The 24707-nt window shown below is 39.3% G+C and overlaps 1 protein-coding gene across 5 annotated transcripts in view; it reads left to right on the top strand.

Annotated features, from left to right (window-relative positions):
• Positions 1-24707, top strand: part of pde4d (phosphodiesterase 4D, cAMP-specific) — a 209862-nt gene that overhangs the window by 119626 nt on the left and 65529 nt on the right. Inside the window, exon 1 of one of the 5 annotated variants that reach the window (XM_080893000.1) lies at positions 9594-9644. The exons of the other annotated variants lie outside the window; for them this stretch is intronic. The gene's annotated coding sequence lies outside the window, so the exon portion shown is untranslated. Of the gene's footprint in view, positions 1-9593; positions 9645-24707 lie in introns of those variants that run through there. 5 annotated transcript variants of the gene reach the window in all.

Here is a 24707-nt window from a genome sequence, read left to right as displayed (position 1 = left end):
AACTTTAGAGGTTACCTGAGTAATCAATGAGTGCACCAGCTTGAAGGAAGGTGTCTGACTGATGGATGCATACAAATACAAATATATACATTACCAAGCATACATTCCTCCACTTTCTCGCAGTATTATAGGATTATAAGAACACTATTATGTTTCTTGGTTTCTGTATGCCGCTTTTGCTGGCATGTGATTTTTTTAAAATGATATTTTATTCTGATTTTGTATTATAAGTAAACTATCATATTTTTTTGTTAATCAAACTTGGTTTCTCCATAAGCTAACTTTTTCTTACTGCTTCTTCCAGTGATGTAACTGGTAGCCTGTAAAGCTGTGCTTTCAAACTAGTTTCCCCATCACTGCATACATACTGAAAGTACACTTAAGAATGCATTAAGCCTCAGAAAAAATAGAGCTGTTGATTTTAGAAAGCTGTCAGAGGACCTTGTCACGTTTGAATTGCTCATTGATTTATGAGAAAAGGGCCTTCCTTCGACTGGTCACTGAAAAATATACCCACTGGTTTCCGTGACAACAGGGAGCTCACCTGGAAATGAACTCTTCATGCCAACAGTGCTGAGGCAGTGCTGTGTTTCCAAGGATGTTGAAAGGCTTTGTGATCAAACGCCCTCTTGCTTTCTTACCGTTTGTGGAAATATTGCTCTTCTGTTTCACTGTTGCTTTGCTCGACCTGATTTGAGCTTTGATTGCTTGTCTTGTATTTTCTGGAGTATGCAACCTAAATTTCAGCACTCATTTATACTCACTTTTGGACTGTAACTCCGCAGAGTAGGTGGCACCTTGGTGGAGGTCATATTTTCCCATCTGTCAGTTTGTAAGCAGGATTACACAAAAACCACCTGACTGATTTTGATTAGATTTGATGGAGAGGTAGAGCAAAGGCTGGGCAAAGGAGGAACCAAGATCATTTTGACCTGGGTGGGGGGGGGGGGGGGGGGGGGGTCAGAACAGATTTGAGAGACTGAGGAAGACTTGCAAATAATTTCCATCTAACAGTTAAATCCCTGTCCTGCTGTAACTATGTCAATGTTTGCGGAGGAATTTCTGAATTTCTGTTTAAAATCTATGAAGTTGTGGCTGGAATCTGAGTGTAAATACTTAATGTGAATTTGTGACTATTAATCTTTATTATCACAATTAGATTGCATGGACCAAAATGCTAACTTGCCCCATTCAATTACAAACTAATAGCAGACTGACTCAGTTTTATTGCCATTTTATCCATGGCTTGACACAGCAAAGCTGCTTTGAGGATGACAGCTGACTGCGAGTGGGCATTTTAATGGAAAAAGGATCCAAATTCATTGCAAGAATTTTGTTCAAGCCATAGTCTTCAACCACTGCTTTCCTTTCCTTCTTTATCTAATAAATGATTTATTTTGTATAAAAGGTGGAAAAGGTTCTCTGTCAAGGAGGAGAAAATAGTTGTTTATTTGGCTTAGATCACAATAGAAATGTTATCGTGTGTGTGTTACAGCGCCGAGCTGTCACTGGACTTAAAAAACACTGCTAGACTCCAACCTCATTGTGCTCTGGCATATTGAATAAGCTGGAAATAAGGAGCTAATTTTAGAATCCAATGTACCTTGATGTTTGACTAAAGAAATAATGGCCATCATGCCACAGCGTCTCTTAATTACTTCTGTTGTGGGTTTGATTAAGGCGCCGCGGTGCCGTGTCGTCTCTCAGGAATGAAATGTGTGTTGATATCTCGGTGTGCTGGCCCTTATGTGCTGGTGTGCATTTATGTGTATGCAGCTGTCTTCATGTTGCAGTGGGGGGTAAAATTGATTTGAGAGCCAGAACTACTTAATCTTCTTTTAAAATTGGTATTTGACAGAAAGCTTATCTCACATGCCAGAGAGGAGGATGTGGAGGTCTGAGGGGAAGGGGAGGGGGGAGGGGGGAATGGAAGGAAGAAAATGAAAGTGCGATTGGTGTCTTTTGCATCAGTGGCCTTCTTCTGCATTGGCTTCTTTGTTTAGACTCTAACTTGTTTCTGCTGCATAAAGCAAGGGACTTGCAATCTGTGTTTCTTTTTTTTTTCTTCTTGTATGCAGAGGGACACACAATATATCGAAGCCAGATGTCTTAAAGCAGTATTCATCCATATTTCTCCCCTTGTCGTGTGGTGTGGGTTCGTCTGGTGTACTCTTGCTTTCCCCCACAGATCAAAGAAATCCAGAGAGTGGTATTAGATGATTTTAAAATTCCCCATAGGTGTGAATGTGTGTGCAAATTGTGTCTGTCTCTGTGTTAGCCTTGCGACAGACTATTGACATGTACAGGGTGTACCTAAGCCCCCGTCACCCTGAATCGGATAGGTGGATGGATTGTTTCTTCACTTTCCGGTACAAGTTAATTGTGGTTTCATTGCAGCTAATTTAGCTCTTTATTTTAGCCGTGCGTTGCATACTGAAGGAAACCTTCTCAACAGTAGATATTCATAAGGTACGTATTTGATTGTAGATGCTGATAATAACACACCTACCTTGTCAAAAGTGTTCCTTACTCTGCGTTGGGCTTTTTTTCACCCAGGAATGCAGTTTAGTTTTCTTCTGTGGTCTCACAGGCCTTTTTTGGGTTGCTGAGCTGGCCAGTGCAAGCCCTCTTTTTAACAATGCCCCAGGCTGTTGATATGGCACCTCCTAAAGTTTCTATCCAGGGCTGCATATAAAACAAAATAGGCACCCGCTAAAGAGATTTTGGTCTTTCCTCAAACAAAAATTGCCATTAGTGTGACAAAATTGTTTTGTGGGGTTTCATTTACTTGCGCATAAAAAACACTTTTGCTCTTCAAATATCCAGAAATAACAGGAAAACACATAGACCGCTGTTAGGTAAGATGACACCGACTCTTTGTCTTAAATGTATAAAGATTTATGTGTGTAGTAAGCTCCCAAAGGCCCATTTTAGCTTGGCAAAAAAAACAAACCAAACAAAACCCTGCTGTCTTTCTGTGAGGTGTTACAGTACTCAAGCCTAAGCAGAGACATAAATAAGAAAACCTCATCCATTTATCTTTAAGAGATGGTGAAGTAAGTGATGAAAGATCCACCATATATTACAAAGTTGATTTTTAGCGTGCATCAGCACATTAACTTCCAGAGGCCCTTTTCTTAGATTGCTGATGAACATGTTTACGTGTGATTCAGCAACTAGCATTTGATCTTGAGCCAAGTAATGCGATGCAAGACGTGCAACTGCTGTCACATCCTCCTGTTGTATTAAAAATCTTCACCTTTGTGATCACAAAAACACTCTAACATCCGTAACACTACAGTCTAAATGAGTGCACTGGAACTGAAATCTAAAAAAAAATGTATGAAATTTGAAAGTGATGCAGAGCTTGTTTAAGATTTAATGTTTGAATATTATCATAGAGGGCTTAAATTTTCATTTTGTACAACCTTATTTAGAATCTTGGCATTCGGAGGCTGATTCCACATGAGGAGAGGAAGCCTGCATTATTCATTTAGATGGAAAAGACCGTGACAAGATGCAAGAGTAACTTGATGATCGTGACGATGATATCTTTATTGTCTGCTGGGAGGAATTCATTTCACGTGACAGACTGTTACTCAACGTATAACGCTGCAAAACAAACAACCATACAACTGCACATGAACAGACCTTCGTAGCCCAACCGTACAAGTAAATCATAAATATAATGGAAACCTAATGTATACTGACAGGCAGAGTATCCTCGGCATAATTCCTATCAGGCTTCAGCTCCATGTACAGCCTAAAGCAGCTTGTGTTTTCCTTTTGGAATATATGCTAGGTCATTCATGCCGTGAATCCCTTCCTAATTAGTCAAGTCTAAGTAAAATTGTAGACGTCACCTTGCTTAGAGATGCTGGCAGCATTCCTACTTTAATTCATTTTCGTTGCTCAGTATTGGGAGTGAAAACAAGGCAAGAAGCTACGCAGATGAGCAATGCAATGTCATTAATGTTTCTCTATCATCTATAATTTGTTGCCCTGTCTGGCTGTTTGTTCCTGTCCCCTGAAATTATTCACAAAATCTCTGCCTTCAGAATGTTTCTAGAGGAAAGGGAAGACAACAGCTTTCGCTTTGCGTACGGTTTATAATAGGGCTGCATGACTGGGAGGCAAAATGATCATCATGATTGTTTTGATCATCATTGAGATCACAATTACTTGTCATAATTATTTATTGATTTTAGTGGCAAAAAATGTTTTTCTTGCATCATGATTTTTGCTGCATATCTGCCTTTAACCCAGTGTTACTCAGCCTCAGAATGTAGCACATGCTGATTTAAATATGATGGAGTCATGCTCATTTAGAGATGAAAATTAATTTAATTGTGCAACATTAGTATGAATTATAGTATATAAATCCAATGCACAACTGCCTTAAACCTGCATTCTTTCCGTTTGCCAGCAAGGGGCGACTCACCAAACTGCAAAAAGAAGCTAATTTGTGTAGAAGTCTATGGGAAATAACCCTTTAATTAATTTATGAACTCAGTAACCACTTTGCTGATGAAGTGATGATCATGGAGTATGATAAAGTAACGTATTAACTGGCATTTATTGTCTGTTTATAAATAACATATGATGAAGTCCATTCCATAAATTGTTGTGGGGACGTACATAAACAGGCTCTTGGGTTCATTCGACTTTGTTTATGACTGATGAATTTTAGAGTTTGACTTTGCAAAAGTGTCTCTAGAAAATACTGGTGGGCTACAAGGCCAAGCTATTCCTCAGGTTAATTATTTCTGACAGCTCAGCAACAGTGTTGTTTTTACATGAAAATAACTTTGGTATAGACTTTGCAAACCTTTTCTATGTGCAGCTAGGAGCGTACAAGAAACAATACAAGTAAAGCATTGGAGAAAATCTCCAAAATGTGATATTGGTAATTTTTCCTTTGTTCGGCCATTCTTGCTTCTTATTCGGTGCACGTACATGCACATAATTCCTGCTTCAGTTTCACCACCGAGAGATGATTTGAAAAACAGCAGAGCGAGATCAATGATTTGAACTGAACTAAAGGCATTTGTTATGATGACCAGGCCTAAGAACTCCACTTTAACTCTAATCCATTACATTGATCGCTAAATCACACATATTTTCTCTATTCTTTCCAAAATTTAGCAGCAAGTGCTCAGACTAAGTCTAATGTGTATTTACTGATAGTGCATGCAGGGCTTGTACGGTGCAGTTATATATTGCGAGTGGGTGGCTGAGCAGACAGTATTTGTTGATAAACTGAATGTGCAACCAATGCATGCATTTGTTTTTTAAGTGTGCTTTTTTTCTCCTCTGCCTGTGTACTTTATGTAATGCATGTGTACAAGCCTGCCTCCCCATAAGGGGATCCACAATACTTGTTCAGGGTGGGAAAGCAGCTATCGGTGGGTTCCCAATTTTAGACCGAGACATGAGGAATAAGCTGCTATGATTAATTAGAGCTTTGTTATTTCTGTTTATTGTGGAGCTTAAGTTCTTAAGTGTTGCTCAGAGGTGATGCCTCAAAATTGAAGACCTTCTTTTTCCTCTCTCTTTTTTGCCTTTATACCACCCTCACCTTCCTTTATAGTCCTGATTATTCTTCCTCTTGAGCTTAAGAAAAGAGAGGGAAAAGACACGATAACAGGGTTTTAATCCACACTACAACATGGAGACAATGCTTTGCAGTTTGTGGAAAAGCGGCATGTGGCCCTCGTACTATTTGCGTCACTGCTTTCTTGCTTGGTGCTTTCATTTTGGAATTGCCCATAAAAAAGCAAGTATTTTCTGGGGAGAGGATGCTTGTGCTCGTATCCTATTACCGGTTGATTTTTCTCTTTCATTATCCATCCACTCTCACACAAGTGCTCACAGAACACAGATACACATGTACAGAATTACACTTGAAAAGACATGCAAATCTCTCTACAAATCCTTCATGAAAGGTGCAAACATGCACTTCCAATGCAACTAGGCACATACAAAGCTAAGAATCTTCACGCTGTCCTACATGCACACACGCACGCAGTCTCGTATCTTGGGCTAGTGATTAAAAAGCATCATTATCTCGCTATGGCCGTAATGAGAAGCACACACCTGTTTTCCACAGCTGTTCCCAATCACAAGCTGTCGCCCTTCACTCTAGGACCAGAAGCTCTGGAGGTGATGACTACGCAATGTCATAAATCACCTGCTGAGAATCCAGTCACCACGGAAACATGCCTCATTAGAATCTGCTAACTGAAGAGAGTTGTCCTTTACCCCTTCACTCACAGTCCTGGAGCAGAATGGGCTTTAGTCACTGTAGCTTTCAGCCTACCCTTTGGCACTGGCTCCATTCAGGACATGTATAGCATGAGCTCACGGTGTGTGCAGTCAAAGGCACTGGTGATGCCTGGTTTCATGAGTCATGGGGCTTTTGCTGAGGTTACATACGGGCTGAAGGATAGCTGATATGAAATACATCATATCCTCCCTTTTCTCCCAGTGCAGTCAAGTGTGCACATCCATTTGTAGAAAATAAAGGGCTTTGAACTGATGATTCTACATATTTCCAAGTTCAAGTAATGTGCAGTCAGGTCTGGGCTGCCATACTAAGAAATGAGTCTGAAAGTATGTGTATTCTTTAAAGCCTGGTGTCTTTGCTGCCTGCAAACCTTCTGCCTCTCCATAAATGTCACCAATGACAATTTGCGAATGGATAGTGTTATATCTCCAGCAGGTTCTCCCTTTAAAAGGCTCTTCTTTGTCCCTTGAGCAAGACATTTCAAAGATGTTCCTGAATAATGACTGACAGAGTAGACTGAGATGGTTATGCAAGAGCCGTCAATGTTACGTTTATGTCTTTCTCAAATTGTCGGTGGAATAAATCACGCATGCTTTAAGGACAAAAAAAAATGTCTAGGTGGTAGGTGGTTCCTTTCTGAAAGGAAAGCAAGTTTTCATTTTATCAACAGTAAGAATATTTCTAATGTTCTTGAATTATTCAGTAAATAAGGATTTAAAATTTTCCTTGAGGCTCTTTCTCACTGTCTTGAATGATGCATAGTGACATTTTAAGTGTTTATCAGTAGTTTGGGATATAAATTTGATTTCAATGGCTGGAAGAAGAAAGCCGGTTTTCATTTGCCATCCTGCCTGTGTGTCTGGCCTTTTCATTTAAGACGCTGCTTACTGTCATATCTGTGGATCTAGATTTCGTTCTGTGTTGCAGTTTGCCTCATTTCTTCTGAGCATAACTCTGCAAGAAACATTTTAGTTTCATTTCCTTTGAGTCTGCCTTTTTGATTGTTACACCAGCCATTCACTTTGGTTGGTGTGCCTCTTCTAGATGTTTGACATTTCAATTTAAACGTGCTACAAATCTTTTTGGCCAAGAGGGAAGATAGACAGAAAAATGCAGGGAAAGAAGACGTGTGGGGGATGGGAGTTGATGGATGGAAATCAAAAGGCCCACTGGTGGGTTGTAGTCTTGTCAGTATGAACGAATATTGACTTTGATAGTAATACTGTGTTTTATTGTTAATTAAGCACTGAGGTAGTAATAAAAAAATAAAAAAAAGCTTTAAAACCTCAAATTTTTAAAGATAGTGCCCCTTCCGATATTAATGTGATAGCTTTTACAGTATAAACAGTATAAATGCAGTCTGACAGCTGCAGGACATAAACACATTTATATGATTCTATAACATATATTTTAATATTGCTCTGCAGTACTGCAGTGCAGCAGTAGTGACTTTACCTATACTAAAAAGTCATCCTTTATGTGGATGCTGCTTGCTCATTGTTTCAGTTTAGTGTTTCTCTTGTGTCACAGTTTTTAAAACTGATCCAAGTTTTGCTCCAGGTATCTAATAAAAGAAAAATGTAGTGATGATTATTGTCATGATACTAGAATTTCAAAGAGACAAAATAGATTGATAACATTTGCTTTCTAGCGACCACATTATTAGCTGCTACCTTGCTGATAACTTAATAGACAGCTAATATGAGTAAATGGTGTGTCTGATATCCAGGTGCGGGTGTTGTTTCTGCATCCTTTGCCATAATAATGTTAGTCCAGGATAAACTATGTGACTGGCCAAATTTAGGCTACTCATGTTGGTTTGCTAGTGATAGTTTTTAATAACATTAGCTTGCTAATTAGAAGTTAATGTCTTGGCTAATGCTAACTGAATGCTTAGCCAATGTCCCTGGACAGTTGCAATGTTGATCCTGGACCAATGTGATTATGATGACGTAGAAACAACGCCAACACAAGGATATCAGATCGTGCGGCTGCTAGTTAAACGGCTAACGTCAATGTGCACATGAACCAGGTTAATGTTTATGCCAACTGTGTGGTTGAAATACTTAAGTGTGGTTGAAACACTGAAGTTTTACTGACCTTTTAAAATTCAACTTTACAACTGAACAATCATGTTGTTGGGATGTCATAGCTTTGAAATGTGGGTTCAAAAAATGCCAATATAATAAATATATTATCAAGTTAGGTTTGATATTAGCCAAATTTAGGTTACTGTTGTTGGTTTGCTAGTGATACTTTTTAGCATTAGCTAACATCTTGGCTAATGCTAACTGAAGACTCTGACTATGTCATAGATCCGTTGTAATGCTAATCTAACCAGGTTACTATGATAGTGTAAGAACAAAACCAACCAGAGATGTCAAAATGTGGAGTTGCTAATAGTTAAATGGCTAACATTAATCCACACATGAGCCAAGGTTTATATTAACTGTTTATGTTAACTGCTCCTGTTGTTGGAACAAGAGCTTGACTGACCTTTTGAAATTAATCATAAAAACTGGTGTGTCTAAAAATGTACTATTATGCTCGTTATATTCACCCTGGCGAATAGTGTCGCCTGACAAAAGTGACCTCACACAAATGGCATTCAGTCAGTCTTGCACCTCTTGACTTTTTATAACCTTTTGTGTTGTGCTGTTGCTGACGCAGCCAGGTGGAAGGCACAAGTGTATGATTGTGTGTGTGTGTGTATGTGAGTGTGTCTGTGTGTTTTAACCACCATTTTAATGGTATAGTACTAGTATAATTTATTAGTTAAAATTTTCATTTTCTCAAATTTTTATTTTGTTTAAGTATTCTTTCATCTCTGTTATCCAAAGGGCAGGCTGCTCTCCCCCAGTTTCCTAAACTACATTAGTTTACTAGTGATATGTGGTTCTTGCAGTGGCCTTCTTTTTCTCAGCATCTATGACATCGCTATAATTATACAGGCATTTTAATCAGTTCTGGACACAGATAACAAAGGGGGGCAGGTATGGGAAGCTGAATATGGGAGGCTCGACACAGATCAGTTTCTTGCATTGGGATGGAGAAAGATAAGGAGAAAGCAGCTTTTTCATCACTGCAGTGTATTGATATACAATCCCAGCCTTTCTCATTTCTCCAGCTTGTGTGTATGTGAGTGAAAAGAAGCAGGTGGAGTAACATACAATATACCCTGCTACCTGTTTAAGCACAAATTACAACTCAGGGCAGTCAACAGATTATCCTGATAACTATTATTCTTTTGTTTCCCCACCTTCTCTCTCCCCTTCTGTCTCCCTTCTGTTTCGGTTCTCTTTTTTAGGTAAGTGACAAAACAGCATGGATTATATGTGAACATAAGATGCCTCAAAAGGTAATGTAGCTGTTTTTTTTTTCTGTTTTGTGATGTGAATACATTTTTTATTATAGTTAAAAACTGAAAAACAACCCAATTAAAACACCTTCACCATCAAATTACTGCTACTTCTAGTGCATTAAGCACTAATCCCTAACACGATGATAATAACGCAAAGGGAATCTTTCTGGGAGGAACATCAGCAGCTTCATTCTGTTTTTATGTTCATTACTAATTGTTAGTTTGCCAGTGTGTGTAATGGGCCTATCATGAGCAGTGTGCATCTGCACTCCCTTCACCTAATGGCGGTGGTGTGTTTTGCTGCTAATCTGTTTATCTAATCAGATGCTGAGGTTAGGGGGTCTATCTCATTAACTTGCAGGATATTGATTTCCTGCGTTTAGGGCAAAGCGCTCTACAGCAGCCTGCTTCTACATTCCCAGATGGGAGGAATGCAGGTTCCTCAAGCTCATCAGTTGATCTCACCTATGCGTGTGTGTGTGTGTGCCCGCATTTAAAAATAGCTACCAAAGCAGCGTGATTGCTACAAAAGCAAATTGTATTTTTAAAGACAATGTGAAAAAGATCTAACACAAAGATGGGCTTGAAAATGAACACTGTTTCATAAACATCAGTAAGAAAGCGCGTCAAAATATTCATCTATTTTGAAATGTATCAACGCTTGAAACTGCCTCCCTGAGCCTGGTTCTGCAGAGATTTCTTCCTGTTAAAAGTGAGTTTTTCCTTTCCACTGTCACCAAGCGTTTGAGCCCCCAAAGAGGGTCATGTGATTGTTGGTGTTTTCTCTGTGTTTTTGTAGGGTCTTTACCTTTAGGGCTGTTCGATACGACGATGTATGACGATATGAAAACATCTATCGTTTCATATTATACGCTTACTTATACATAAGGGCTGAAAATAAACCTTAGACTCAAACGTTAGAACAGGCTTTTCCCGCAGCACGCTGTGTAATAAATACTCACAGAGAAAACGGCGGCCATTACTACTTGTGTCTAAAAAGGTGTAGCTTCATGCATCGGTCAAAACACTCGACTCCAGGTACACGATGCTCAGCTGAAAACATTTCACACAAGTCGAGTTGCCCGAGATTCACAGAATTTACAGAAAATGTACTATTTTGCAATATATATCGTTATTGGGATAAGAAAGCCCTATTTACCTTACAACAGAAAGTGACTTGAGATGACTACAGTAGTGATTTTGTGCTATATAAATAAATTGCATTGAAAGAATAAATTAAGTAGATAGTAGGTTTGCTGATTGCAAAATTTCCTGCTTTATAGATCTTAGAAAAAAAAGGTTAGCCCCATCAGTCATCTATTCCTGCCTAGGCTCAAAATCTGACATTTAGCAGCTGAGCTGCACTTGATAAATCTCACCATTTATTATCAGTCAGACTGCATGCAGAGGTATGAAGCAGCTGTAATGGCTGGGAAAAGCCAAAATATCAGTTAGGGACCCCATACAAGAAGAGTGGGTGGATATAAGGCTACTTATTATTTTATTGGCTCATGGCTGCTGTACCCTGTGGTCTCTTAATAGTACATGGATTGAACTGATTGTAAATATTGTATTTCTGCTCCTCTGCTGCTAGGCAGTGTTATAGTAAGTGTATTGTCACTCCTGCTGTCGTGAGCTAGATTGTGATAAATGTGTGGGTGTGGCTTCTCTTGCATAGAGCACATCGGTGTGAATATGTGCCATTTACTGCACTGAGAGGGGTTTGTGAGTGTGTGTGTGCGTGTGTGTGTGTGTATGTGAGGGCAATGCGTCATTCTGCAACTCGCAGAAGCCCAGGAGCTACCCTATGGTAGCTCCCATGCTGCTTCTATCTCTTATGTAACTATGTTGTTGTCATGTTCTCATACTATTGGCCTTTCTCTCACTCTCTCTTCTCTTTTTCTCCTCAATCCCTTTCTACTTTTTTTGTTTGTTTGGGGTTTTTTTTTTTTTTGCATTTGTACATGTACTGCTTGTGTGGAGTATAGCAATTTTTGGAGATGTGGAGTTTGGTTGGGATTTAAGGGATCTTTTGTGCTGATACGGAGCTTGTAGACAACAACTTGTAGAGGCATTCAAATCAGCATTCTGTTTGTTCTCTCGTTGTTTTTCTGTCTTTGCTTTGTTCTGTGCCTCGTTCTGCTTGTGCCTTCCTTGTAATATAACTGTATTCTCTTTGTTGGTGTATTCATGCATCCATCCCCACCCACTCTGCAGCATACTTCCTGTGATACAACTGCAGTCACGGTCAGAGAAAGCAAGAATTTTTATGAGTACTCCCTTTATACCAGTCACTTTGAAGAGAATTCATTTCTGCTCTTAGGGACCTATTATATTCCTCATAAAGAAAAAATGCAGAGATTCTTTTTTGTTTTCTTCTTGGTTTTAGGAGATGAGAAGAACGTATGATAAATACATTTATATCTTGACTATTGAACCGTTCAGTTGCATAATATAATCCAGGTAATTATTTGTTTTTAAAGCATGTTTTTTTCTTTATACTTAACATCTACTAAATCTGAAACACTCCTTGCAGCAACAGCTGACTGACTGATGGCATGCCAGGCTTGCTAAGTAGATGTTTCACTGTCCATAACTCAGCTGTGGGAATTAGCCGCTACTCAGTCAGTAGCACTTAATAGCAGTAACATAATGCTTTGTTATTGTCTGTGGCTGACACTGTGTCAGGTGCATAGACTATATATTAAAGATAGCTGCCGTAATGAGATTCATTCATTTGTGAAGCGATTTTCATGCTATTTGAGCATTTTCACCATTGCCGTCTTTTTTCTCAAACTCAACTTGACAATCATCCATCGAGTTTCTTAACTGCTTGCCCAGTTCAGGGTCATGGATGGACTGGAGTCTATTCCAGCTGCCACGGAGCAAAGAGCAGGGTGCACCCCAGACAGCCATTCACACTCACAGTCCAACCTATGGACATGTACATATGCATATCTTTGTACTATGCAAGGATGCTAGAGTACCTTAAAAGAACCCATGGAAACGCAGGGGGACATATGATACAACCAGCTCAGTGGTGTGTTAGAATCCAGGACAATCTCGTTAAGTGACATTTTAAACCACCGCACCACTCTGCTGGCCTGGGCTTGACAAGCAAGTGGTAAATGTAGCTGAGGAACCGAGGCACACTTCGTGCTTACACGGTTGTGACTTGTCAATCACAAGGTAGCCACACAATAATTCGTACTTTGCAATCTCTTTTCATCTAAATTAAACCATAATTGAACATCATGTTGTATTCATTAAGACATGAAACTGATGATTGAGACTACAACAGCAAAGTAATATGATCAAGTAAACACGAGGGCCATCCATCCATGGTTGTTCAGGTCCAGACTTCCCTCTACACAGTGTTCTCAAGCCAGTATGTCCTGGTTCTACCCCAGTGCATGCCTGAAACACCTCACAGAGGAGGCATACTAGTTAGTTGCCTGAATCACCTCAACTGGCTCCTTCCGATGTGGAAGAGTATTGTCTCTCCCCTCAGGCCCTCCCTCTTCAAAGGGAGATTCCACCATTATGAGGAACTACATTTCATTTGAGCCCATGACATCATTCTTTTGGTCACTGCCCAGAGCTCAGGGCCTTATGTCAGGGTAGGAACATAAAGCAACTGGTATATCAACAGCTTTGCTTTCCCTCTAATGTGGGTCTTAATGCAGGTTTAAGGCACTTCTGCGTTAGCTTCATTTTTGTACACCTTGGAGGCTTTATCCTTCTTCTATATATAGTCTATGGTTGCCTCACCTGTAAAGAAAAAACATCCTACCTTTAGCTTTTGGATATGCCCATTTACTCCTCTGTGTAAATGTTAACATTAGGCAAATGGGCTTTCTCCTGAGGGTATCTAGAAACATGTTTCTTTCCTTTTCAATTCAGCCAGCCAGTCCACAGAATTTGAAAGAAAACATCTGTAGTTATTTAAGAGGATGGCATTTACATCTGCTTCCACAGGACTGTGTTGGTGGGATCAGATTTTCAGTGGCCTGGTAAGAGAACCGGTGTTTCAATTAAAAGGTACCCTGTTGACCTCCAGTAGCATTATGAAATACAGCCTGTTTCATTTGTCTCATTCACACACACAAGTACCCTCGAACACATGGTCGATGCTGCATATTGCATCTGCATTTTTAAAAGTACTGGCAATGTCTACAGGTGGTATTAACACAGCAGCTAGAAATGTTTTCATTTAACTGCGAAGCGCCACTACCAAGACTTTATTTATTTTCAAAACAAAATTACGTTTTTGTCACTTTATCACTGTTTTTTTCCCTCCTTTTGTTCCTTTTAATCAAGCAAATCATTAGAAAGCTAAAGTTTCTCTCTGTGTCAGAGCTGTGACTTAAGCTCTTATAATACAGGAGATATTTTCTGTTCGTCTATAATCAGATTTATTAATTGCATGTCTTTGAGGCATCAAAAGTGTGATCAATTTTAGTGTCCACTACTCGCATTTTCCTCTAAGATTTAACAGTCTTAGAGAAATTAAAATCCAATACAGAGAAAGCATCTGCATTCTTTTTTCTACATAAGCCTCAGTTGTCATGCTTGAAGATGCACTTTGACTAAGTGGAATGACTTCACACTTTTATTGACTGGGAAAACTCATTAGGCTGTCATTTTCACATTGATTCCTCCACCCACATGTACAGCACAACTGCAATACAGAGTGTTCAGAAATGTTCCCTGGAGCCTGTTGAAAATTCATCCTGGAACTGTAGAAAACCAAGTGGATGATGCAGGTTAGGAGAGAGCGGATATAACACTTGATTACAAAATAATTCCTAGAATGCAGCGAGCATCAGGGAGCTTTATATAACATATCCGAGGGAGGAATTTTACTTGAACTGGAGTGAATATTTGTCAGTGAGCAGAGTCACCTTGTTGGATGACATATACTTATTGGAATGATACACCCTTCTGTGTCAGTCTACACGTAAGTTAAATTTTTGAAACAAGATGTTTTATGGCTCCCAGTAAAGCAGTAGGCTCTTCCTTTGATCTCATGTTAAAACTGTTCAGAGTTGTGATTTCTTCTCCGGTTACAATTTTGAAGCCCACAGCTATATCAAGTGCAGGCCTGTGTGCCAAAAGGTATATCCCTAACACAAATATCTAGTCAGTCAGTCACATAGCAACAACTCAGGAATGTAGATATGGTCGAGATGACCTGCTAAAGCTTAAACTGAGTATCTGAATGGGGAAGAAAGGTGACTTCAGTAACTTTGAACATGTCATGGTTGTTGGTGCCAGATGGGCTGGTCTAAGTATCAGAAACTCCTGAGCTGCTCAGATTTTCCCACACAGCCATCTCAGGAAAGAGAGAAAATATCCAGTGAGGAGCAATTTCCTGGACCGAAATCGCTTGTGGATGTCAGAGGTCAGAGAAGAATGGCCAGAACGCTTCCAGCTGATTGGAAGGCAACAGTGACTCAAATAACTCGATACAACCAAGGTGCTCAGAAGAGCATCTCAAACCGTGAAGCAGTTGGACTACAGCAGCAGAATGTCTGTGAAGGTTCTCAGTCATCCAGGTCATCGTAGTCTAAGGAGCTTGGAAAGAAAAACGTCTGGACTTCTTTAAGTTGCTTGAAGACATTACACCTCTCATCCGAGAAGCTTCTTCAGTTCTAGGGTCAAATGGTGGAGAGTCCCAGATTTAGAAGAGAGAAGAGCCACCTCCAGGGGACAAGACTCAGCAGTCGATCTGCATCTAAAGGACAAAGGTCACTCTTTTGAGGATGCCAATGTTCACTTTGGACAGAGAAGACAGATGGTTTGAAAGAGGAGTGAAAGAAGCCATTTATGTCCACTGTGAGCGACTATCTTTGAACAGAGGCGGTGGCTTACGACACCAACTGTCTGCCATCTATAATCCAGTTTTGAGATCCCTTCCCAGACGCCTTAACGCCCACTCACATCCTGGGCCATCTGACCTCAGGAAATCACATGATAGTGTCTGGCCAGGTTTCACAATGAGCTCACCCGAAACCCTGGCTGATTGTGACCTACACCTGTTTTCACACCTTGGCTTGTGTGATTAGGTAGAGGATCATCAGGGGGTCCTTTTTGTCCACCTTTGGGGGGATACTCCCACGTGGTTTCAATCTGGGACTCTCCACCATTTGACCCTAGAACTGAAGAAGCTTCTCAGATGAGAGGTGAAACGTCTTCAAGCAACTTAAAGAAGTCCAGACGCTTTTCTTTCCAAGCTCCTTAGACTACAGCAGCAGAAAACCACCAGCTCTTTGCCACTCCAAAGAGCTAAGAACAGGAAACCGAGCCTTCAGTTTACATGTACTCACTTAAATAGTACACAATAAGATATGAAAAACATTGTTTGCTCTGCTGCAACATTTAGGCAAAATATAAGGCTAGAATTTTGTGTAATAAAAAACATGTAAGCATGGATCCATCCTAGTCTGTATCAGGCTGCTGGTGGTGGTGTAATTGTGTGGGGGATGTTTTCTTGGGATTTTGTGGGCTGCTACCCCCTGACCATCATTTTTGATGCATCCCTGATTAAATCCAAAGTCTTAATTTCCAAGTTCCCTGTTGGAATTAGAATCTGTCATGGTTGTTGGTGCCAGATGGCAACTAGAAATTTCCTACTTGAAAAGTTGGAGCAACCCAACCAAGTAAACGGTCCAAGATGTCGACAGTGAACCTAAATAGTAAAACGGCGCCTTAAGGCAACTCTTGTGATTTGGTGCTATATAAATAAAATTGAATTGAATTAAAAAATACTAATCTCTTCTGCCACTGTTGTGTATTGTGCAGCGTTTTTTTAAGCGCAAACATACAAGTATTTTGCTGTATTGTTGGTGATACCTGAAAGGCTCTACCATGCTGAAGAACCAGAACAAATCCAGGTTTTCCTTGCTTTTAGGGAGTGAAGTCACTCTGTATTCCAAGGTGCCAGGACCACACCATAAAGCACCACAGGCCACCATGACCCCTGAATATTGTTGCTCAGCCATCAAGATGTTACCCATCTTTTGATGGCTGCTTCCAGCAGGATAAAACACCATATCATCATCTCAAATTGATATCTTGAACTTAACAATGAGTTCAGTTTACTTTACTTTACTTTATTCCACCACACTCCAAGTAACTCTCACTCTTTATTTCTTGAATAAAGTGAGCTACTTCCAGATGATGTGAAAAGTTCACCACACCCCACCAGCCTCGCGTAGATTTCACAAAAATGTAACAAGCCTTACACAGATCTCCTCTCACCCACACGCTGACTTTTACAGAATCTTTACACATCTTAAAACTCCATTTACCCTCCCATCCCATCCCCAATTGCAACACTGCATCTTATAAAACATTTAGTGGATCTCTCGCCACATAATGCTCTTCTCTTCTCTTCATCTCATCATAGGATCTATTTTACATTAAATGTTGTTCTGCCGTTATTAGTGACAGTATTCTCTCACCAGCCATTTCCAACTTGAACCCACCTGCGGAGCATTTCCTAGTATGCTGGCAGATTTCATGTGGTGATGTTGAGGTGTGGTAGAAAGGAAGGTGATAGTTTGACTTTTAAATGTCATATTAGAGAGAAGACAGGGGTGGCATGGCCATTGCTGTCTGCTCCTCAGCTTTTCCTGTCAGATTTAGTCAAGAAGCAATGATGAATGTGTACTATGATACTGATTACAGAAAAAAAAAGTTAATGCAACCATAATGGGACTTATTGTTTTGGAGTCTATGCTTTATGTGATATTTCAGAGGGTAATAGAGGTCATTTTATTACATTTATTATTGTTGTGAAAGAAAGATTTTATTTATCTGAATATTGTCAATATACTGTGCAAAGACTAGGAAATAAAGTCACTGTATTCCACTAATAATGACTATATAGTGGTCAAAATTCCAAAATGGAATATCAGTATGGTTACAGCATTGTTGTCACAACCTTATTCAGGATAATGGAAATCATTTTTCCTATCCAGTCACACAACAATGACTCATTTTAACAGGAACTACAGTACCGTGCAAACGTCTCATTTCTCTATATTTTGCTTCAAGACTTTTTTTTGTAAGTGGTATTGAGTAATAGTTCTCCAGGGTTTCTGAAAGTCTTTCAGAGATTCTCTTTGGACAGTGGCTCATTTTCAGAATAGTCCTTGTTTTTTTTTTCTTTTTTGAACCACTTAACACTGACCTATGAATCATTCCAGCATTAAAAAGGGACCTAATCCAAGGGATAAACCAATGTTGTCTGCACATGACAGACAACTTACCAAAGAACCAGTTTTACAGGGTGTCTTTGGACACACCTGTCACAAAAAGACATATTGTTTTTCCCTTTTCTTTTAATTGAATCTGTAAAAAATGCAAAATTAGCATTGTTGCACCAATAAGAATCCCAGCTACTTGCCAAAAACGTGTGCTGTGCAGTGTGTCCTTGAAGGATTTAAAGAAACAGGACAAGTGGAGGACACAAGAAGATGTGGCCTAAAAAACTATCTACGGCAGATGAACAGTAAAGTTATGTTCTTAAGGAGCAGGGGAAAAGAAAATCCAGCAAAGACCTAACATAGGACCTGGGAGATGCACCTGGATCCATCTACCCTTCACTGAAGCCTTATCAAAAAGGGTCTCAGCTGAAGGGTCAAGAAAACAGTCCTATGAAAGGAAAACAGGGAGAAAATGCTGAGGTAATTATATGATAATTGGACTGAAAATCAGTGGCAAATGGTCTCATAGATTCAATAATACAAATTTGAAATTTTTGGTTTGAATCATGATCAATCATGGTCTACAGCCATCTATAAAAAAATGGCGGAGGCTCTGTCAAGATTTGGAGCTACATTTCAAGGAGTGCTGTGGGAACTCTTGATTAAAATTTATGAAATTATGAACGCAGAAAGATCAGATAATGATTCTCTATGCAGTATCATCTGGAAAACATCTGATTGGCAGCATCTTCATTTTTCAGCATGACAGTGATCCCAAACACACTGCCAATACAGTAAAAGCATACCTGAATAGAGCAACACACAGTAGACACTAACAGTGCATTGTCAGCTTCCCTAGAGCCCAGACCTCAACAATATTCAAGCAGTGTGGGATATCATGACAGAAAATGGAAGAAAAGGCAGCCAATATCCAAAGAAAATCTTTGAATGTCCTTTAAGAAGCCTTGAGAACTATTTCTTAAGACTTTTTTGAAGAATTGCCTTATCCACTGTATTTCCATTATTGTTTGCAGATTTATAAACCACTGCATTAATAAACTTTTCAATTCAGTTTTTTTAATACAGCGCCAAATCACAGCAAAAGTTGCCTCAGGGCGCTTTATATTGTAAGGTAGACGCTTAGGTTTAACAGGAAGAAACCGACCAACAGAACTAGGCTCAGGTAGGGGCGTCCATCTGCCGGTTGGGGTGAGAGAAGGAAGACATGCTGTGAAAGAAAGGCAGAGATTAATAATAACTAATGATTAAATGCAGAGAGGTCTATAGTGAGTGGAAAAGGTGACTGAAGAAAAATTACTCAATGCATCATGGGAATTACCCAGCAGCCTACACCTATTGCAGTGTAACTAAGGGAGGATTCAGGGTCACCTGGTCCAGCCCTAACTATATGTTTTATCATATGGAAAGTTTTAAGCCTAATCTTAAAAGTAGAGAGGATGTCTCCCAAATCCAAACTGGGAGCTGGTTTCACACAAGAGGGGCCTGAAAGCTGAAGGCTCTGCCTCCCATTCTACTTTTAAATACTCCAGGAACAACAAGTAGGCCTGCAGTCTGAGATCAAAGTGCTCTAATGTGGTGATATGGTACTATAAGGTCATCAAGATAAGATGGGGCCTGAGTATTCAAGATCTGGTATGTGATGAGAAGGATTTTAAATTTGATTCTGGATTTAACAGAGAGCCAATGAAGAGAAGCCAATACAGGAGAAATATGCTCTCTCTTTCTAGTCCCTGTCAGTACTCTTGCTGCAGTATTTTAGGATTAACTGAAGGCTTTTCAGGGAGTCTTTAGGACATCCTGATAATAATGAATTACAGTAGTCCAGCCAAGAAATAATAAATGAATGAACTAGTTTTCAGCATCACTCTGTGCCAGGATGTTTCTAATTTTAGAGATATTGCGCAAATGGAAGAAAGCAGTCTTACATATTTGTGTAATATGTCCATTTAAGGACATCCTGGTCAAAAACTCCAAGATAACTCCAAGATTCCTCATAGTGTTACTGGAGGCCAAGGTAATGCCATCCAGAGTAAGAATCTGGTTAGATACCATATTTCTAAAATTTTTAGGGCCGAGTACAATAACCTCAGTTTTATCTGAATTTAAAAGCAGAACATCAGAGGTCATCCAGCTATTTATGTCTTTAAGACATTACCGCAGCTAATTGGTAAAGCACTGCATCTATTTACCATTTTCCTACAAGGTATAAATAAAAAGCGGTAACTCAAGACTTCTACACAGTGCTATAAATCAAGACAGATACAGTGTTTATTACTGTGCAAGTTTTAAAAAAATAATATGTCTGGCTACTAGCATATACACTGTTGTTTGCCACATATAGTATTCTGTAAATCTAATAAATAGCATACTGATTTTTGAGTGACTCAATGAATAAATATGCAACACATTTGTATCACACACTTTATTTTCTATTTAACACCTTTTTTTAACTGTATACTTGATGAGGCAACCTCGTGGTTTTGCTGCACATTTTAAAATGTATCTGTCTGTATAATGATGCCTTTAATATGATACTTCAGAGGTTTATGATTATTGTGAACCAGCAGGTTATGCCTAGAATTGTCTAGAATTTTTTTATTATTATTAGTTCTTAGATTTTTACCTTTTATATTAGCTCTGGCCCTTTGCTTAACATTTATTGCTGTGTATCTAAACTTGTGAGCCCGTTATACAAGTATTTGGAAGGGCGTGTGCTCTTCTGTGTGAACAGAGTTCAGTGGTTTCCTCTTCAGTTTGCAGACAGAATGTCACAGACAGCCATTTTCAGAGTAAGATAATTTTACAGCCTGCAAGCCTCCTCCTAACGTGTAATTACTTTAACAGTTTAATGTCACACAAGTCCCCCACAGTGCTCTTTCCTACATGCTGCTCTTTCTTCATAATTCATGCCCTTTAATGGAATTTAGGACAGTCAGAGAACACATGAGAGGGAGATGCCTTGCAACTAATTTCCATTACACAAATTTCCTTCAGTATAGTCATTCCCATGTTTAAGCCATACGTACCATTTCGTCTTTCAAGGAATTTTCTGGTGTAGCTCATTGGCTTGAAGGGGTATATTCTTCCTTATTCTCGTCTTTCTTTTCTCCCTGACTGTTTTTAGCCATGAGTCTGGAATTGGTGGCCACCACGTCAGTGGTTCCCAGATGACGCATTTTAGTGTGGATCTCAGTGAATGTGGTGATTCTGTCATTTCTTCTAGTCCCACCATAAAGTTGACATTTATAGTTTTGAGTGAAATTTTCTCATGGTACAGTTGGAGCAAATTTTCAGTGTTTTTGGTTTTGAACAAATATTTTCAAAAGCCATCATCAGTTTTAGTTGTGCAATGGCTTTTGTGCTCATAAGAAGCCAACAAGATAAACCAAGATGGTAACAGTAAGCTAGCTATTTTATTATATGTGTGATATGCTAGCTTAGTGCACAGATAACCTAGCTAACAAGGTTAAGTACAGCATCACAGAGATAAAAGTACAGATCAGAGAAACTGTTTATCTGATTTGAATTTGTTTCTTTTTGATAAACTTATATGAAAGCAAAGAGGCTTTGGAGCCTCATGCAGATGAGTTCTGTATGGCTGCAGTCCTGTCACTGTTTACTACCTTATCTGTTTCTTTCAAAATCGTATTTCAGCTACAGCCGGCAGCCACATGGTACAATATCAGGGGCAGATTATGCTGCTAGAGAACACAAATGCTTCTTTGTCTTGGATATGATGTATAAATCATAAAACTATCACTCTACCCTCCAGTGGCATACTGACAATCACATGTTTGAGCCAAGTGAAAGCAAACAGAGTGTGGATTAAAGCAGTCTTAGTCCACAGTGTATCAGACAGTTCATAAAAGATATCATATGTCTATCAAAATCTTTTTCAAATGCCTGTCTTCTGAGTGGAAAGCAGTTAAAAATACTTTGAAAATAAAAATCTCATCTTATGAGAAATGAAATGTGCATTTTAATGTGGTAGATAAATGAAACGAACAGGTGCACAAATTCCAGTAGGCTTTGGTGTCACATTAAAAGCTTTCGCGTGCGAAAAATGACTGGACAAAACAGTCATACTTTCTAAGACAATTTTTTGCTGCTGCTGATAATAAACAGACTAGGCTGAATGGTATCTAAGTAACAGCCACCTGAATTTTCCCCTGAGCCTACAGTAATTAGCATATCAGAGGAGGTCATCATTGGGTCATATAATCCCTCAGAGGAACTACTAATCACACCCAGACACTGGGTTCATCCAGTGCTGTGATTAAGGCACAGACAATGCAGGGGGAGCCAGCCGAATGCTTTGGCTGCAACTGTGACACAACGTTGGTGCAATGCAGGAGAAGTCTATTTTTGGAGGAGTTCAGCAACAGAGCTGACACCAAGGCTGGTAATGGAGGTACGGGGAATATTGGATAGGATATACACAGATGTTAATGCAGTGTGACCCTGGGCAAACTGTATACATATGATAGCAATATACAGTACAAGCTATTTTAACATATCTGCAAACAGTATGTAGACTAGACATCTTTCTACATCATTAACAAACAAGCCTAGAGAGGACCACAGCATTAAAAACAACAGAGACAGTTTAAGCCAAACGGACAATTAAATTGAACAGTTTCCATTTGTGAGAAGGATGTTCTAACACATGGTATCTCATTTGAATTACAAAGTAACATGTTACTGAAAGTTTATATTTCTTTGTAAGACAGTAATCTCACTCACAGTTTATTAAAATCAGTAATAACGCTGGATTATTTATTTTAAAATTTAATTAAGTATTTAATTAATTTTAACATTTTCTACAGACTTGTGCAGCAAGCAGTTAGGCCTCAGTCACACAGTACTACAGACTAGCGACTCCCCCACTCCCCTACAGTTGCTAGGGAAAAATATTTTATCTCCAACTTGTTTCTTGTGATTGCTCTGATTGCTAGCAAATTTCTTTAGTTGCCTATAGTTGCTGACTTGTCCACTTGAATAAGTGGCCCATAAACCAAAAACCAAGAATATTGACATTTGAAGTAAAAGTTGTGACTTACTGCTATAACCAACGCATTTCAAAAGATACACTTTCACTAACGGCTGACTTACCCACACGAGTGGTTCTAGCGTCTGCACTATTCCTTATTATTCTTTCACCCATCCACTCAAAAAACGTTGTTAAAAAGTAGCCGGAAATACACAGGAGGAATCGACGATATTCAACAGAGCAAAATTTGCCAGCTCTGTCGACGCATCGCATTTCTAGAGATGTACACATCAGGTTGTGGCATAGGTTTTCAGAAGAGTCCCGACAGAGAAGTCATGTTAAAAATGACACCATGCAGACCCAAGCCAAGCATCTAACACTTGGTTTTCCCGTGTAACAAAAGCAGTGAGGAGGGGTCAGGTACTCATTTCTCCAGTTAAATCACTGTGACCACAACATTTTTTTTAAGTGCTCTTTGGGCTGGTTTTCCCCAACTTAGCAGTTGGCTTTGTGTTAATATTTAAACACTAAAAGAAAGGCAGACAAAGTGGGCGAGTTCGATTTTTGTTATGTACATTGGCATTTAGAGCCCTCTCCAACGCCACTATTTTTCATAGTGAGTTGAGAAAGTCAGACAGACGCATGTACAGTTGGAATCATGCTCTTGCTTATCCATTAATGCAGTTGTTCACTGCTCAGTCTTGTTTCATATTGAAAGTGATATGTAAATGTTAAATGTCCAATCTAGTGAGATTGCCATTGCTACTTTTTAAGGCAAAGTGACTATTATGGTCACTCAGGCATGAAATGTGTTTGAATGTCATCTGAGTGCATGCTCGACAGGAGCTTTAGACAGCTTCATATATCCCACAGAGGACTTTTTATTCTCTATATGCTAGATTTACTCTCTATATTCTCCGTTTAAAGAAGACTTGTTCTAGTAGGATAAAAACAGGCACATATTACTATTAAACTAAACAAAGTATTTGTTGCTATTGCTAATATTATGTGTAAAACAAACGTAAACTGTGGCATCAAGCATTTTTATAATGTACACAATTTCAGCATCTAATCCTGACAAAACTGCATAAAGAGCATACCTTAAATTCAAACTGTCTGATCCGTAGCAGTGAGCGGTAGGAGCAACAATGCACCCTTGCATTTTAAAGTGGATACAAAACAGTCATCTGACTGTAGAGCAGTGAAATTTTATTTGCTCCCACAGTCACCAGCCTCCAAAATGTACTTACCCCTGTGGGGTGAGTGGGTGATCTTAATTTGATGTCCCTGGTACAAAGCTGTCCTTGAAATGTGCAGTGCAGCATTTATTCTCTGATGGCAACAGATCAAAAGCGCAATGCCGCCAGATGACACAACACTTAGAAAGTACTGTGATCTGTAGGCTGCACATGGACATTTACATACGCATGACAGTTTAGGGCTTAAGAGACTTGTCATTTTGGACATACTGCGTGACTCCACGGCACAAGTCACAGAAAAACTATCCAGAGAATTTTCTAATAATTTTCAAAAATATCCTATATCTTCATGTAGCAGTCAGTGGGCAATTACAGGTAAATAATCACACAGCCATACCTAGTGTAGTGCTCTGTATTTAAGCAGTTGTGTGCTCTTTGTTCTTTAAAGCTTCTTTAAATGTGGTTTCTTAGCAGGTTTTCTGTAATAAATTACAAAAAGCATGTTAACTTTTATTCCACTATTGGCACTTTAAAGCAGTAACATTTACTTCTGTAAGTAGTTGGATAATGAAGGTATCAGAGAGAAGAGCGTAGTTGATTGCACCAACTGTTAGTGAGAGCCATCCTCACCAGATGG

Source organism: Rhamphochromis sp. 'chilingali', assembly GCF_963969265.1.
Source record: "Rhamphochromis sp. 'chilingali' genome assembly, chromosome: 10".
Lineage (NCBI taxonomy): Eukaryota > Metazoa > Chordata > Actinopteri > Cichliformes > Cichlidae > Rhamphochromis > Rhamphochromis sp. 'chilingali'.
Note: the sequence above shows the minus strand (reverse complement) of the source record. Positions and strands in the feature narration are given on the sequence as shown.